The following is a 13,507-nucleotide window of genomic DNA, read 5'->3' on the forward strand; positions in this document are numbered from 1 at the left end:
GAACGGGTTGCCTTGAAACACTGACCCTCCTTCCCCTCCACTGGGATGGGTGTGCAAACTGTACAGCATGGAATGGCTTTGAAGCCCTTGGGCTGCTGTAGGGCACAGAAACTATACTGGCTCTTCAAAGGACATCTTCTCAAGCCACCTTTATGGTGTCAAGACAAGGAGAACTCCTTCTTTCCCCACTTGAAACCCACAGTCAGATGTGACAGGGGCTGGTATTCAAGAAAGTTAATTCTTATCATCTTTTTCGTCATCATCCTCTGAGGGGTAAGAATGCCCGTCAGCCTTTCCTCATAGAAGGATATGACAACCTGCGGGCCCTTGGCATTGGCTTCCTTGGCAGGGACCAGATCAGCCTCATCAGAGTTCTTCCATTTCATTAGGAACATGAGTTCTCCACTGGAGTCCGTAGCTCCAATAATCCTCTCTGGTTCCAAACCCCGGGCAAAGCCTCGTGGCTTTTCTGACTCTTCTTTCTTCTTTTTTGGTTTGCTCTCCTCCCCCTTATCTTCCGAATCAGAATCAGCTTTGCGTTTGCCTCCCTCTGATTTATCTGTCTCGTGTGCTGTTTTCTGTGACTGCAGAAACTCAGCAATGAGGTCAGGGCAATCCAGGTTCTTTTCTGGTTCCCATGTGTTATCCTCATCTGAGAACCCCTTCCACTTTAGGAGATACTCCACTTTGCCCTTTACCACTCGACGGTCTAGAACTTTTTCCACCACATATTCTTCTTCCTCTTCTTCTAGCGCCTCCTCCACTTTCTTCTTGTTTTGTTTTTTCCCCATAGTGCCCGCCAGCTTTCTGGTATAAAGGATGACGCTGCTCAGAGCAGCGCCCACAAGCCCAAGAGGAATCGGTGTCACGCTACTGGCGGGTCTTGTCCGGCCGGCTGGGGGAGTGGCGACCAGAAAAGCAACAAGCCGGGTGACCACTGTCGAGCCCCCTCACTGAAGCGGCGTACCGCAGGCCCCTGCCAACGGCCCTCCCCTCAGACGAACAAAAAAGACCCAAACTAGTTTTGAAGTGATATTTCTGACTGTGGCACCTGGATAGACTGCAGGAGTCAATTGTAGAAGCAGCGAAACCTAGTGGAGGCTAGTACAGTATCCGGGTGAGAAATGATGGCTGCTTGAACTAAGCTGTAGCTCTGCAGGTGGTAGCAAAGTCAAGTTCTGGTGGGATCAACAGATTTTGAAAAGTGGGATCAACAGATTTTTCCTGAGGAATTGGATATAGTGTATGAGAGGAATAAGAGAATCAAGAATGATGCTCAGGTTTATGACCTCTTGCATTAATAAAAACCCTTTATATACAGAAATACAAAAGGAAAACATTGTAAAAGATGTTGTCTTATAACAACAACACCTGCTTTTGTATTGTAATCTCATACCATTGTTATTTGAAAATGCCAATGGAATAACTCTTTGTCTGAAAAAAAAATTCATCTACAACTTATAGTTCTCTGGGAGAAGTGTTCATTTTTCACATCAGCTTGCTTCTAGCAGAGGCACACAGCTAAAGAGATGACTCTCATGTCTTGTTCTGCTCAGTCTTTGAGAATAAGTGTTTAAAGTATTAATATTTGTTTTTGGTTTTGCTCTGCTTGGAGGAACAGCTCATAAGTACTCCTGGTGCTTACAACGATGAAAATAATTATTACTAATTGTGTCTATGGGCATGCAAGGCATAAATATGTACAAGATACTTAATAATAACAGCATTGTGGTATCTATTCTCACTGTTTCAGAGTTTACCTTGGTTAAGAAATTCTAGCAGGAGCTCTACACATTGCCTTTTAAATCATTGCAGTAAACGATGATTCTTTTTTGGCTTTTAGGATGGGGAACACGTGTATACCTGTGGTGGATTCATGTTGATATATGACAAAACCAGTACAATATTGTAAAGTTAAAAAATAAAATTAAAAAAAAATTTATTATTGGAGTTTTTTCATTTCATAACAGATTTTCAATACTTAAAAATTGTGATTATAGCTTTTTTAGCTATAGTTTTTTTAGCTTTTTATTGGAATATAACTGATTAACAATGTTCTGTTAGTTTCAGGTGTACGGCAAAGTGATTCAACTGATTCATACATAACTATATGTATACATAGATCTATTCTTTCTCAAATTCTTTTCCCATTTAGGTTGTTACATAATACTGTGCAGAGTTCCCTGGGCTATACAGTAGATCCTTTTTGATAATCCATTTAAAAATATCCTTTTCTAACAGATAAAGGATCTAAAATCCAGAAAGATTACTTAACCTGTTTATGTTTAAATAGATACTGAAGAGTGGGGCTGGGCTTCCTAGACTCCAGACCTGTTTGTCTTCAAAGACAACGTTCTTTTTGATTTGCTGCTGTTCAATCTCAGGGACTTAGATGAATGATGTATTTGTAGGATGTTAATTCAACAAACATTAATTTAGCGCTTCTGTATGTCAGAAACTCAGTTAGTTTGACATTGGAGGATAAGAAGATTGATTGATTAGTTGATTAAATGACTACTGAATACCCATGATATGCCTGGAGGTGTGCAGGGCTGTAGGAAGACAAAGATGAATGGTCTTTGCTCTTGAGAAAGAGTCACTGGTTCTCAGAGGTGCTGGACAGTGATGATTGAATCTTATAAAATAGTAGCAGAAAACTAAATGGATTGGCTTTTGTTTGGGATGGCTGTTCTGATTGATTCAGGCGTTTCAGAAATGTATTAACTTTCTACTTCTTTGAATTGGAAAGTCTACACAATAGTATTTCAAGAATGGTTTGAGACAGGCCTGTATTTTGCTTTTTTACATATCATTTTCATTCAAATGCTTATTTTTCTTCAAAACTCACTACTAGATATGTGATGAATAAAGATATAGTATTCAAATCTCTTGAAGATCTGAATGTATCATTTCACAACACAGTTATCGGTACTTAAGTACTCAAGTGTCATCTCTTCAGAGATCTTCCTTGCATCTATTGTTTAAATTAGACCCCCTTTCCAACCACTCGACATCACTTTATACTGTTAAATTTTTTCATGGCTTTATCACTATCAGATACTAGTATCCATATGCCCATTTGTTTACTTCCTGTCTTTCACTACTAGAGTTTCATGAGAAATTTTTACAGTGATAAAGAAATTTAACTTTACTTAGGTAAATTAGAAAAACGGATTGTAGTGTTAGAATTTTTCAAATGCTTTACTTCTGAACTATTTTTCAGGATGTTTGTATACAAACCATAACAAAGGAGAAGACAACAAACACATTGCTTTCATTCAAGTCAGAGTATTTTCTCAGTTCTGAACTTGTCCCTATCACTTCAGTTTTTAATTTTTAACAGAGGTGTTGTTTTCTGTTTCTTTTTTTAAAAAAATTCACAAAGTGCATATTATCCTTGCACTGGGGCCATGTTAATCCTCATTCCAATTTTAGTATATCTGCTTCCAAAGTGAGCACTGTTCTTTTTTGAGAAAGTGCTTGATTGACACAATACAACATTTAAGTGGATGAAGGGTCAATGATCACCCAAAAAATTAAAAGATATTTTCCAATCAATATGATTTTCTCTTTATATCTTTGTCTATATTAAAATATGTTTCATGTGAAAAAAATCATACTTGCATTCATAGATAGTCTAAATTGCTGGAACTAAATTTAACACATATAAATCCATGGTTGATCTAAAGACAACACAGAGTCAAATATTTATATAAACTCATCAATGTGAATATTTGCCACAAATTAAAACATGAACAAAATTGTTAGGAAATAGAGGAGACAGATGTAAAGATCTAGAGCAAGAACGTCTCAGACAGAGAAAAGGCAAGAACAGAAGTTTGAAGGGTGGTAAAGAGTGGAGGATGTGTGAAGTACCCATAGAATGCCAGAGGAGAGAAAAATGTAAAGGTGAGCAAGAACCAACCACGTGGGGCTCTATGGGACAGAGTAAGGAGTTTGCGTCTTATCCAGGATAACTGCCAAGTTAGTGGAGGGCTTAAGCAATGAATGGCATGATCTGATTTATGATTTAGAAATATCCCTGTGGTCCCTTGGTGGGAAAGGGATTATAAGAGGGTAAGAATTAAAACAGGAAATTCCGTTAAGAGGCAATTATATTAGTTTAAGAAACAGATAGTTAGGACTAAGATAGTGCTACTGCAACAGAGAGAAAAAGGTGGGTTCAACTGATGGGCTAGTTGTGGGGAATGAGGAGAAAAGGATGGGTCTGCTAGACTTTGGGCCTGAACAACTGGGTGAAGAGTGCCATTTACTTGGATTGAAAGTCAAGAGTCTTGTTTTGGTTGTGTTAAGCTTCAAAGGCCTATTAGATATTTAGGTAGTGGTATTGAGAAGTTCTATCCTACTGGCCTGCCCAGAAAGAGACCACACAGCCCAACCTCTCTTGCAAAAAGGCAGGTCTGCCTGTCTAAGATCCCCAGCAAGGGCAGCCAGGGCAAAGGAAGCACTGAGCCAGACCATCAGACCTCACTTTCCCGATGAGGACGTGTGTACATGCTCAGTTGCTAAGTCCTGTCTGACTCTTTGTGACCCCATGAACTGTAGCCTTCCAGGCTTCTCTGTCCATGGGGTTTTCTGGGCAAAATGCTGGAGTGGCTTGCCGTTCCCTTTTCCAAGAGATCTTCCTGACCCAGGAATAAAACCCAAGTCTCCTGTTTGGCAGGTGGATTCTTTACCACTAACACCACCTGGTGAGAGAATGCCCTTAAAAGGGGATATTTTGTATCCACTTCCTCTCTTTTCCTACAGGATAGAAGGTGGATGTTGCAGGGAGACTGTTCTGACCATTTGGCTTGATTAGAGTTCCCTGAGGGATGTCAGAACAATGGAGCAGGAGGCATCCGAGGCCCTGGATGACTTCGTGGAGTGGAGCTACTCACCCGCTCCGAACCACTTGTCTACTTCCAGAAAGCGATGTCAAAGAGAAGTAAGTTTCCCCTTGCTTGAGTCCTTAATACCACACAGTGGTTCCCAAGTTTGGGTTCTGAAAATATGCTAGTCTTATTAGGCCATGTCATGAGGTCACATCAACCACCATTTAGGAACCTAAAGCATTCCTGGCCAAGACTAAGGTGCATTTTGAAAAAGTGGAAACTGCTGTATTGTTAAGTTCAGTTTTCTCCTGAGTTTGTTACTACCTGAGGGATTACTCAAGATTTGTTAATAAGTCCATAGATATTAAAATTAAAAGAAAAAAAGACTGAAGAGTAACACAGAATTCTCTTAATGTTTTCAGTTACATGACAGGTGCCATTTGTCTCATGTAGCTTTCTGCTTCTGTTCAGGAGATGACCGTATTAGCATTTCTTTAATTTTGGGGTGAATCCTAAACTCTCCATCTTGTTTCAAGTACAAGGAGGTGAATAGGCCACATAACAAAACAGTTTCATCTCCATGGCAGGATCTTGGATTCCCTTCTTTCAGCTGCAGGCTGAGCAGATTAGCTTTTCCGTCATTCTGCCAGTCCAGGGACTCACAGGTCGAAAGTCCCCCTGCTCTATAGCAGGTTAGCAGCCTTTTATTCAGCTGGATGAGGAATGTAGCCTTAGTGAGGACTGTAAAAAGCAGTAATGCAAAGTGTCTCAGCTTTTTAATGGAGTGGTGTTAATCATATTTCTGGCTTTTAAAATGCTGTTGGGGGAAACACATTTTTGTTTGTTTCAAATACAACATTTTATGCAACTCAATAAGAAAAAAAACACCACTCTTATTTTTATAAATACTCTGATTTGCTTTGTTAGTTCAAGTTGTATCTTTGTCTAGCAACTCCTGTGGTTCTTAGAAAGTATGCTAATCACATAGCTTTGCTAACAAGTTAGTGGTTAATGCATTCTGTTAACCACTGCTACTACAAAAATGCAGGTTTTCCTTTTACTGCTGTGCAGTCTTCTTCCCTAATCATTTCCTAACAGGTGGCGTACAAGTTTCAGTGGGGTTGAATGCAGGTAAAATTAATTTTAATAATATATTGAATTTAGTTCCATGTATCAAAAATATTCTGGGCAACTCTGGAAGACTGTGAGGGACAGGGAAGCCTGGCATGCTGCAGTCCATGGGGTCACGAGGAGTTGGACATGACTTGGCGACTGGACAAGAATCAGAAATATTATCATTTAAACATGTAATAAGTTAAAAATTTTAATGAGGTATTTTGCATTGTTCTTTCATACTAAATTTTTGAAGTCTGGGGTGTAGTCTGCGCTTCTAGCATAATTCAATTTGAACTAGCCCATTTCAAGTGTCCAGTGGTGACTGTACTGGACAGCACAACTCTAATCACTGAGATGACTGGGATTCAAGAAGAGATGACTTCATTATCATAGCTCTTAAACCCTGTATTGTTTTCTGTCTCTCTCTCTGTCTGTCTCATTCCTTGAGAAATATACACACCCACATAAGCTATTGTCAAAACCCTCAACCTCACTGCCAGACCCATCTGACTTGATTTTGTGAGAAGGGCTGTGTGATGTGGTGCTTCACGTTATGAACTAAGTTCGACTTGGGTTTCTCCTAAGAAACTGTTGAATCTGAAATACAAAAGGGGATCCAGCAAAATGCCATCACACTCATCTGCTCAGCCCCTTTGAAAAACCTCAGATTACAATAGAGAAGGATTGACACTTTGTTGTTACAACTTTTTGTCAGCTGTCATGACTTTTATTTATAGCCAGTGACAATGCATTTTGTATAATAGGATGGGCCAGTCCATATGGGTAGGAATTGATATGAGAGGATCATGATTACAATTTCAGCATATGTTTTTAACAGTGCCATGTTGTGCATTTGAGTCAATGCTTGAAACCATATGACATTAAGAATGTATAAAGAAAAAGACATAGGTGAAGGAGATAAAGAGGTGTAAATTTCCATTTGCAAAATAAGCGAGTCATGGAGATGAAAAGTACAGCATGTAATAATGACGTAATATTTGTGTGACATGGTAACTAGACATGTGGTGATCATTTTGTCTTGTATAGAAATATTGAATCACTATATTGTGTACCAGGAACTAACATAGTGTTGTAGGTCAATTACTTCAAAACAAAAAAACAAAAATAGAAAAAGAGATCAGATTTGTGGTTACCAGAGGCAGGGAGTAGGGAAGGGGGAATTGGATGAAGGTGGATAAAACATACAAACTTCCAGTTATAAGATAAATACTAGGAATGTAATGTACAACATGATTGTCATAATTAGCAAGAAAGTTGTTATATATAAAAGTTGCCAAGAGAATTAATCCTAAGAGTTCTGTCTTAGGGAAACAAGGAAACATATTTTTTCTTTTTTTCTTAATATTTTACATCTATACGAGACGAGGGATGTTGACTAAACTAATTGTGATAATCATTTCATGATGTATGTAAGTTGAATCATTATGCTGTTTGTGAAAGTGAAAGTTGCTCAGTGTGTCCTTCTCTTTGCGACCCCATGGAATGTAGTCCATGGAATTCACCAGGCCAGAATACTGGAGTAGGTAGCCTTTCCCTTCTCCAGGGGATCTTCCCAACCCAGGTATTGAACCCAGGTCTCCCTCATTGCAGGCAGATTCTTTACCAGCTGAGCCATAAGGGAAGCCCTGTTCACCTTAAACTTATATAGTGCTGTACATGAATTGATGGACTTCCCAGGTGGCCCTAGTGGTAAAGAACCTGCCTGCAAATGCAGGAGACGCAAGAGACGCCAGAGACACGGGTTTGATCCCTGGGCCAGGAAGATCCCCTGCATGAGGGCATGGCAACCCACTCCAGTATTCTTGCCTGGAAAATCCCATGGACAGAGGAGCCTAGGGGGCTATAGTCCATGGGGTCTCAAAGAGTCGGACATAACTGAAGTGACTTAGCACATAAGTGAATTACATCTCAATAAAACTGGGGGAGGGGGAAGAAAAAGAAAAAGAGCTTCTTCCAAGACAACTCATGAGATAGCTATTAATATAATATTGCTTCTTTTTATTTGAATTATTTATTTAAGCATATAATTAAGGGAGGATGTGGCCATGTAATTGATGCCTTCATTAATGCTATTTCTGTATTTGTATCTTTAAATCTGGCCTATGCTAGTGAAGTCTTTCAGAAGCAGTCTTGTAGACCAATGGATGATGGTACGGCTTCTATATTTGCCAATAGCTGGGGCAAGTTCATCCAGTTTCTCTGGAACTCCACATTCTCATCTGCAACGAAAAGCATTCAGGTGAGGATAAACATCTAGGAAAGTATCTAGTATAGTGGTGGACATGCAGTCAGCTCGTGTTTTCTTTTCCACTCCCAGAATCCCAGATACTGGTGCATAGTTCTAGTTTAGCTCTGTTCAGAAGTAGTAGTATGAGGTCATAATGTGCAGTTTTAGGGGCATTAAGAATAGTGTCAGTGAGATAAAGGCATCTTTATATTTTTTATAGACCACTGGGGTCAGCTAGGTTTAAAATTCACTGGGCAAAATTTTGCAAACTATCTTAATTATTTTAATGTTATAAAAGCATGTAATCTTGTACTTCTGATGTCTGGGTAATTAAGCTTTGAACACCAGTGACTTCTAATCTTCCATAGTTTCATAATCTTGCATTTGTTTCACTGCGGATTGGTCATTACTCATCACCACCTTTCTGCTTCAATTGAAATCTTTTTCACTGAGGCCAGGAGGGGACAGGATGGCTTTGATTATAAATTACTGTAAAAACAACTTTTATGTGTTAAGCTGCATGGAATTTTTATTTGCTCGCTGAATTTTATTTTATGGTTAAAGAAGGTAAATAACAAAGAAATTGTACTTAGCAGATGAAAAGACACATATGAAAACGATAACTTTAGCTGTGGCTATCTCTGACCTAATATAACAATTATCTCAGTTTCTAAAGCCTAATTATGTTTCGTAGAAACTTTTAACTTTGCTGATACAACTCAAGAAGAATTCAAATAGCTTCTTAGGTTTCCCCCAAATATAGCAACTTTATTAATCATTGTTTATTAATTGCTTTTTTAGGTTAAGAAAAATGGTAAAGGAAGTTTTTAAAGTTTAAGTCATTAAAATAAAATGGAATTTGACATTTAAATACTTTACCCTTATAAACTATGGGACATTTTGTGCATTACATAAGTTTTCTGGAGTTTTTGAAACAGCTTTAAACAGAACTTGGTTCTTTTAAGTTTATTTTCCCAGGAAACTTTGCTAGCTAGTGAGAAATAGTTTATTTACTTGGTGTGCATGTATGTGCTCAGTTGCTCAGTCATGTCTGACTCTTTGCAAGTCCATGGACTATAGCCCACCAGGCTTCTCTGTCCATGGGATTTCTTAGGTACTTTCTGGAGTTTTCTCCATGGGATTTCTGGAGTGGGTTGCCATTTCCTACTTTCTGGGGTCTTTCTGACCCAGGGATCAAAACCACATCTCCTGCACTGGCAGGCAGATTCATTGCATGCGCCACCTGGGACACATATAAATACTGAATGTTAAATGTTTTGGAAAGATAAAAAAGGCCTGAATGTATCAATTGCTGTTCAGTTCAACATTTTAAGCATACCATTAAAACAAATTGTCCAAACATACTATAATTTTCAAAATTATAACAAAAGTATGTCATGTCACTGCTGCTTCTGCTAAGTCGCTTCAGTCGTGTCTGACTCTGTGCGACCCCATAGACGTCAGCCCACCAGGCTCCCCTGTCCCTGGGATTCTCCAGGCAAGAACACTGGAGTGGGTTGCCATTTCCTTCTCCAGTCATGTCACTATAACTCTCATAAAATATTGATATATAGATTGTGTGTATTATATTATATATAAGCATATATTATCTATCATGCAGTGATATATATTTTATTATATAAAATGTAATATTTTACAGGAACTGCTTTTTCAAGCAGAATGCCATTTTTTGTTGAGAGTTTATATAAACTCTACCCTTTGATTATTATTTACCTTTAAGAAATGATATAGCCCTTTGGACAAATAAATCTGGACAAAATTTTCCCTTCTGTTTTCCACAGAGCTGGTTTAGTTGAAACCATTTTAGTTTTTTAAACTGACATAGATATTTTAGCATGGATTTTATCTTGATTTAACCCAAGTTTGGGATTCTTCGGTTCTTTACTTTGGAGTTGGGAATTAAGCCTCAAGAATGATCTTGTCTGATTGGAAAAGTTGTCAAAAGCAAATGTATCAGCAAGAATGGCAAAACAGGGGGTTGTGTTAGGGGAGGATGCTCAATCAACTGGCCATTGCACTCTGGAATACTTGACGAGTGCAGCTGTCATGGAACACAGCCAAGGTCATGTCCAGGAACACTTGACTGAGTTAAAAACCTCAGTCAAAACCCAAAACAAACCAGAAACAAGCACATCAGACTCATGCATAATATCTGCTATACCTGCCTGACATATCGCTGCCTGGAACATGCTAACAGGTCAGTCAGGTCAGTTACAGGTAAATATCATAAAGGTGTATTGTCTCTGCCTCTTTCATTCCTGCTTTAATGACCTGGCCTGCCCATTTACCATCTTCCAGGTATCTACAAGAGCCTGTCCTGGGCACTAGGCTTTGTTCTGGAGTCTTTCCCAGATTGCCCTGACATCTGCTTTCATGGTTCAATGTTCCCCGTCCCCGGTCATTTCATCACCTGGTTTAGTTTTAGTGTAAAGAATACAGGGGCTTCCCTGGTGGCTCAGTGATAGAGAATCCACCTGCCAATGCAGGAGACTCTTGATCCCTGGGTCGGGAACATTCCCTGGAGGAAGAAATGGCAACCCATTCCAGTATTCTTGCCTGGGAAACCCCATGGACAAAGAAGCCTGGTGGGCTACAGTCCATGGGGTTGCAAAGAGTCAGACACGACTGAACAACTAAACAAGACCACTAACAAAGAATTCAAATTTTAGGTCAAGGAAATGGCAACCCTCTCCAGTATACTTGCCTGGAAAATTCCAAGGACAAAGGAGCCTGGTGGGCTACAGGCCATGGGGTTGCAAAAAGATGGACACAACTGAGAACACATGCCTTTAAGTCATAGCTACCATTATGGTAAATTCTTTAACTTTTCTGTGCTTCAACTCCTTTATCTCTGAAACAGTTTATTACATTAACTAGTTAAAATCCCAAGCCTTGCTAGGAAGGTTTATAGATCATGGGTCTTTTTATTTGCAAGGAATAGAGAATAAAGGTAAAAGCAGAGAGAATTTAAAGATAAAGGGATAAGCTTGTTTAGATGACAGTTATGTTGTTTGCTTTGAAATGGTTCATTTTATTCATTCATTTTAGAAATTCTTGTTGGTTAGCTCCAACTATTTACCACATACAGTGCTAGGCTCTGGGTCTAAGCAAATACAGAGAACACAGCTCCACAGGCTCCTGTTTTCATGGGGAGGGGAGTGGTGAGAAACAAGACCAAACAGGTATAAACTGGAAGCATTGTGAGTTATATGTCAGCAAGGGGAACCATCCACTGGAGCACAGCGTTCTGTCTGTGACACGGAAAGTTGTCATAGAGAAGGAGAATTTGCCCTGAATTTTGCCAGGGTAAGGCTCTTCCTAGACTGGAAATGGTGGCAACTGGCCCAGGAAAGGCTTGTATGAACAGTAGGGCTTCTAGGAACAGAGATAAGGAAAGGGATGGAGAAATCGAGGGAGATTAGGATACTACAAAGCAGGAGGATGTTGCAAAGGATTTGCTTCCAGCAGCATTTTTGTTACAGTAGTTGGCTGTGGTAAACTGTCTAATGAGGACCTGTCTATTGCCTCCTAGTATCCCATTCTGTGCTAGGTGCTGGCAGACACGCTTTAATAACTAACTCGAGAATGGCTTTTAGAATCAGGATTTAAAATTCGCTTTTGTCCTTATAATTAGCAAAATTTTTGTATGTGTTTTGGTTTGTATTTGAAATGAGAAATATGAGGTGTTTCTACGTCTTGTGAGATTGAAAAGATGAAACAGATGATGAGGTTTTTTTTTGTGGTTGTTGTTCAGTTGCTTAGTTGTTGTCTGACTCTTGTGTCCCCATGGACTGCAGCACGCCAGGCCTCCCTGTCTTTCACTATCTCCCAGAGTTTGCTCAAATGTCCATTGAGTTGGTGATACCATCCAACCATCTCATCCTCTGTCTCCCACTTCTCCTCCTGCCCTCAATCTTTCCCAGCATCAGGGTCTTTTCCAATGAGTCGGCTCTTGGCACAGGACATGGAAGGTGGGCAAAGTATTGGAACTTCAGCATCAGTCCTTCCAATGAATATTCAGGACTGATTGCCTTTAGGATTGACTGGTTTGATATCCTTGCTGTCCAGGAAACTCTCAAGAGTCTTCTCCAGTACCACAATTAAAAACCATAAATTCTTTGGCTCTCAGCCTTCTTTATGGTCCAGCTCTCCCATCTGTACATGACTACTGGAGCAACAGTATCTTTCACTATAATGACCTTTGTTGGAAAAGTGATTTATCTGCTTTTTAATATGCCATCTAGGTTTGTCACAGCTTTTCTTCCAAGGAGCAAGTGTCTTTTAATTTCATTACTGCAGCCACCATCTGCAGTGATCTTTACCATCCAATGTTTATATTCTAGTCCTATGTAGAGTAAGCTAAAGCTTTTATTTGGACATTCAGTTCAGTTCAGTTCAGTTGCTCAGTCATGTCCGACTCTTTGCGACCCCATGGACTGCAGCATGCCAGGCCTCCATGTCCATCACCAACTCCTGGAGCTTGCTCCAACTCATGTCCATCAAGTCGGTGATGCAATCCAAACATCTCATCCTCTGTCGTCCCCTTCTCTTCCTATTTGGACATTCAGTTCAGTTCAGTTCAGTCGCTCAGTCATGTCCGACTCTTTGCGACCCCATGAATCACAGCACGCCAGGCCTCCCTGTCCATCACAAACTCCCGAAATTCACTCAGACTCACGTCCATCGAGTCAGTGATGCCATCCAGCCATCTCATCCTCTGTCATCTCCTTCTCCTCCTGCCCCCAATCCCTCCCAGCATCAGAGTCTTTTCCAATGAGTCAACTCTTCGCATGAGGTGGCCAAAGTACTGGAGTTTCAGCTTTAGCATCATTCCTTCCAAAGAAATCCCAGGGCTGATCTCCTTCAGAATGGACTGGTTGGATCTCCTTACAGTCCAAGGGACTCTCAAGAGTCTTCTCCAACACCACAGTTCAAAAGCATAAATTCTTCAGTGCTCAGCCTTCTTCACAGTCCAACTCTTACATCCATACATGACCACAGGAAAAACCATAGCCTTGACTAGATGAACCTTTGTTGGCAAAGTAATGTCTCTGTTTTTGAATATGCTATCTAGGTTGGACATAACTTTCCTTCCACGGAGTAAGCATCTTTTAATTTCATGGCTACAGTCACCATCTGCAGTGACTTTGGAGCCCAAAAAAATAAAGTCCGACCCTGTTTCCACTGTTTCCCCATCTATTTCCCATGAAGTGATGGGACCAGATGCCATGATCTTCGTTTTCTGAATGTTGAGCTTTAAGCCAACTTTTTCACTCTCCACTTTCAC

At 39.9% G+C, this 13,507-nt stretch overlaps 1 pseudogene; it reads right to left on the bottom strand.

Moving 5' to 3' along the window:
* Positions 1 to 80: 80 nt before the first annotated feature.
* On the bottom strand, positions 81 to 1,002 carry LOC104995123 (annotated as a pseudogene).
* Between the last annotated feature and the right edge of the window lie 12,505 nt (positions 1,003 to 13,507).

Source organism: Bison bison, unplaced genomic scaffold, assembly GCF_000754665.1.
Source record: "Bison bison bison isolate TAMUID 2011002044 unplaced genomic scaffold, Bison_UMD1.0 scf7180017850617, whole genome shotgun sequence".
Taxonomy (NCBI): domain Eukaryota; kingdom Metazoa; phylum Chordata; class Mammalia; order Artiodactyla; family Bovidae; genus Bison; species Bison bison.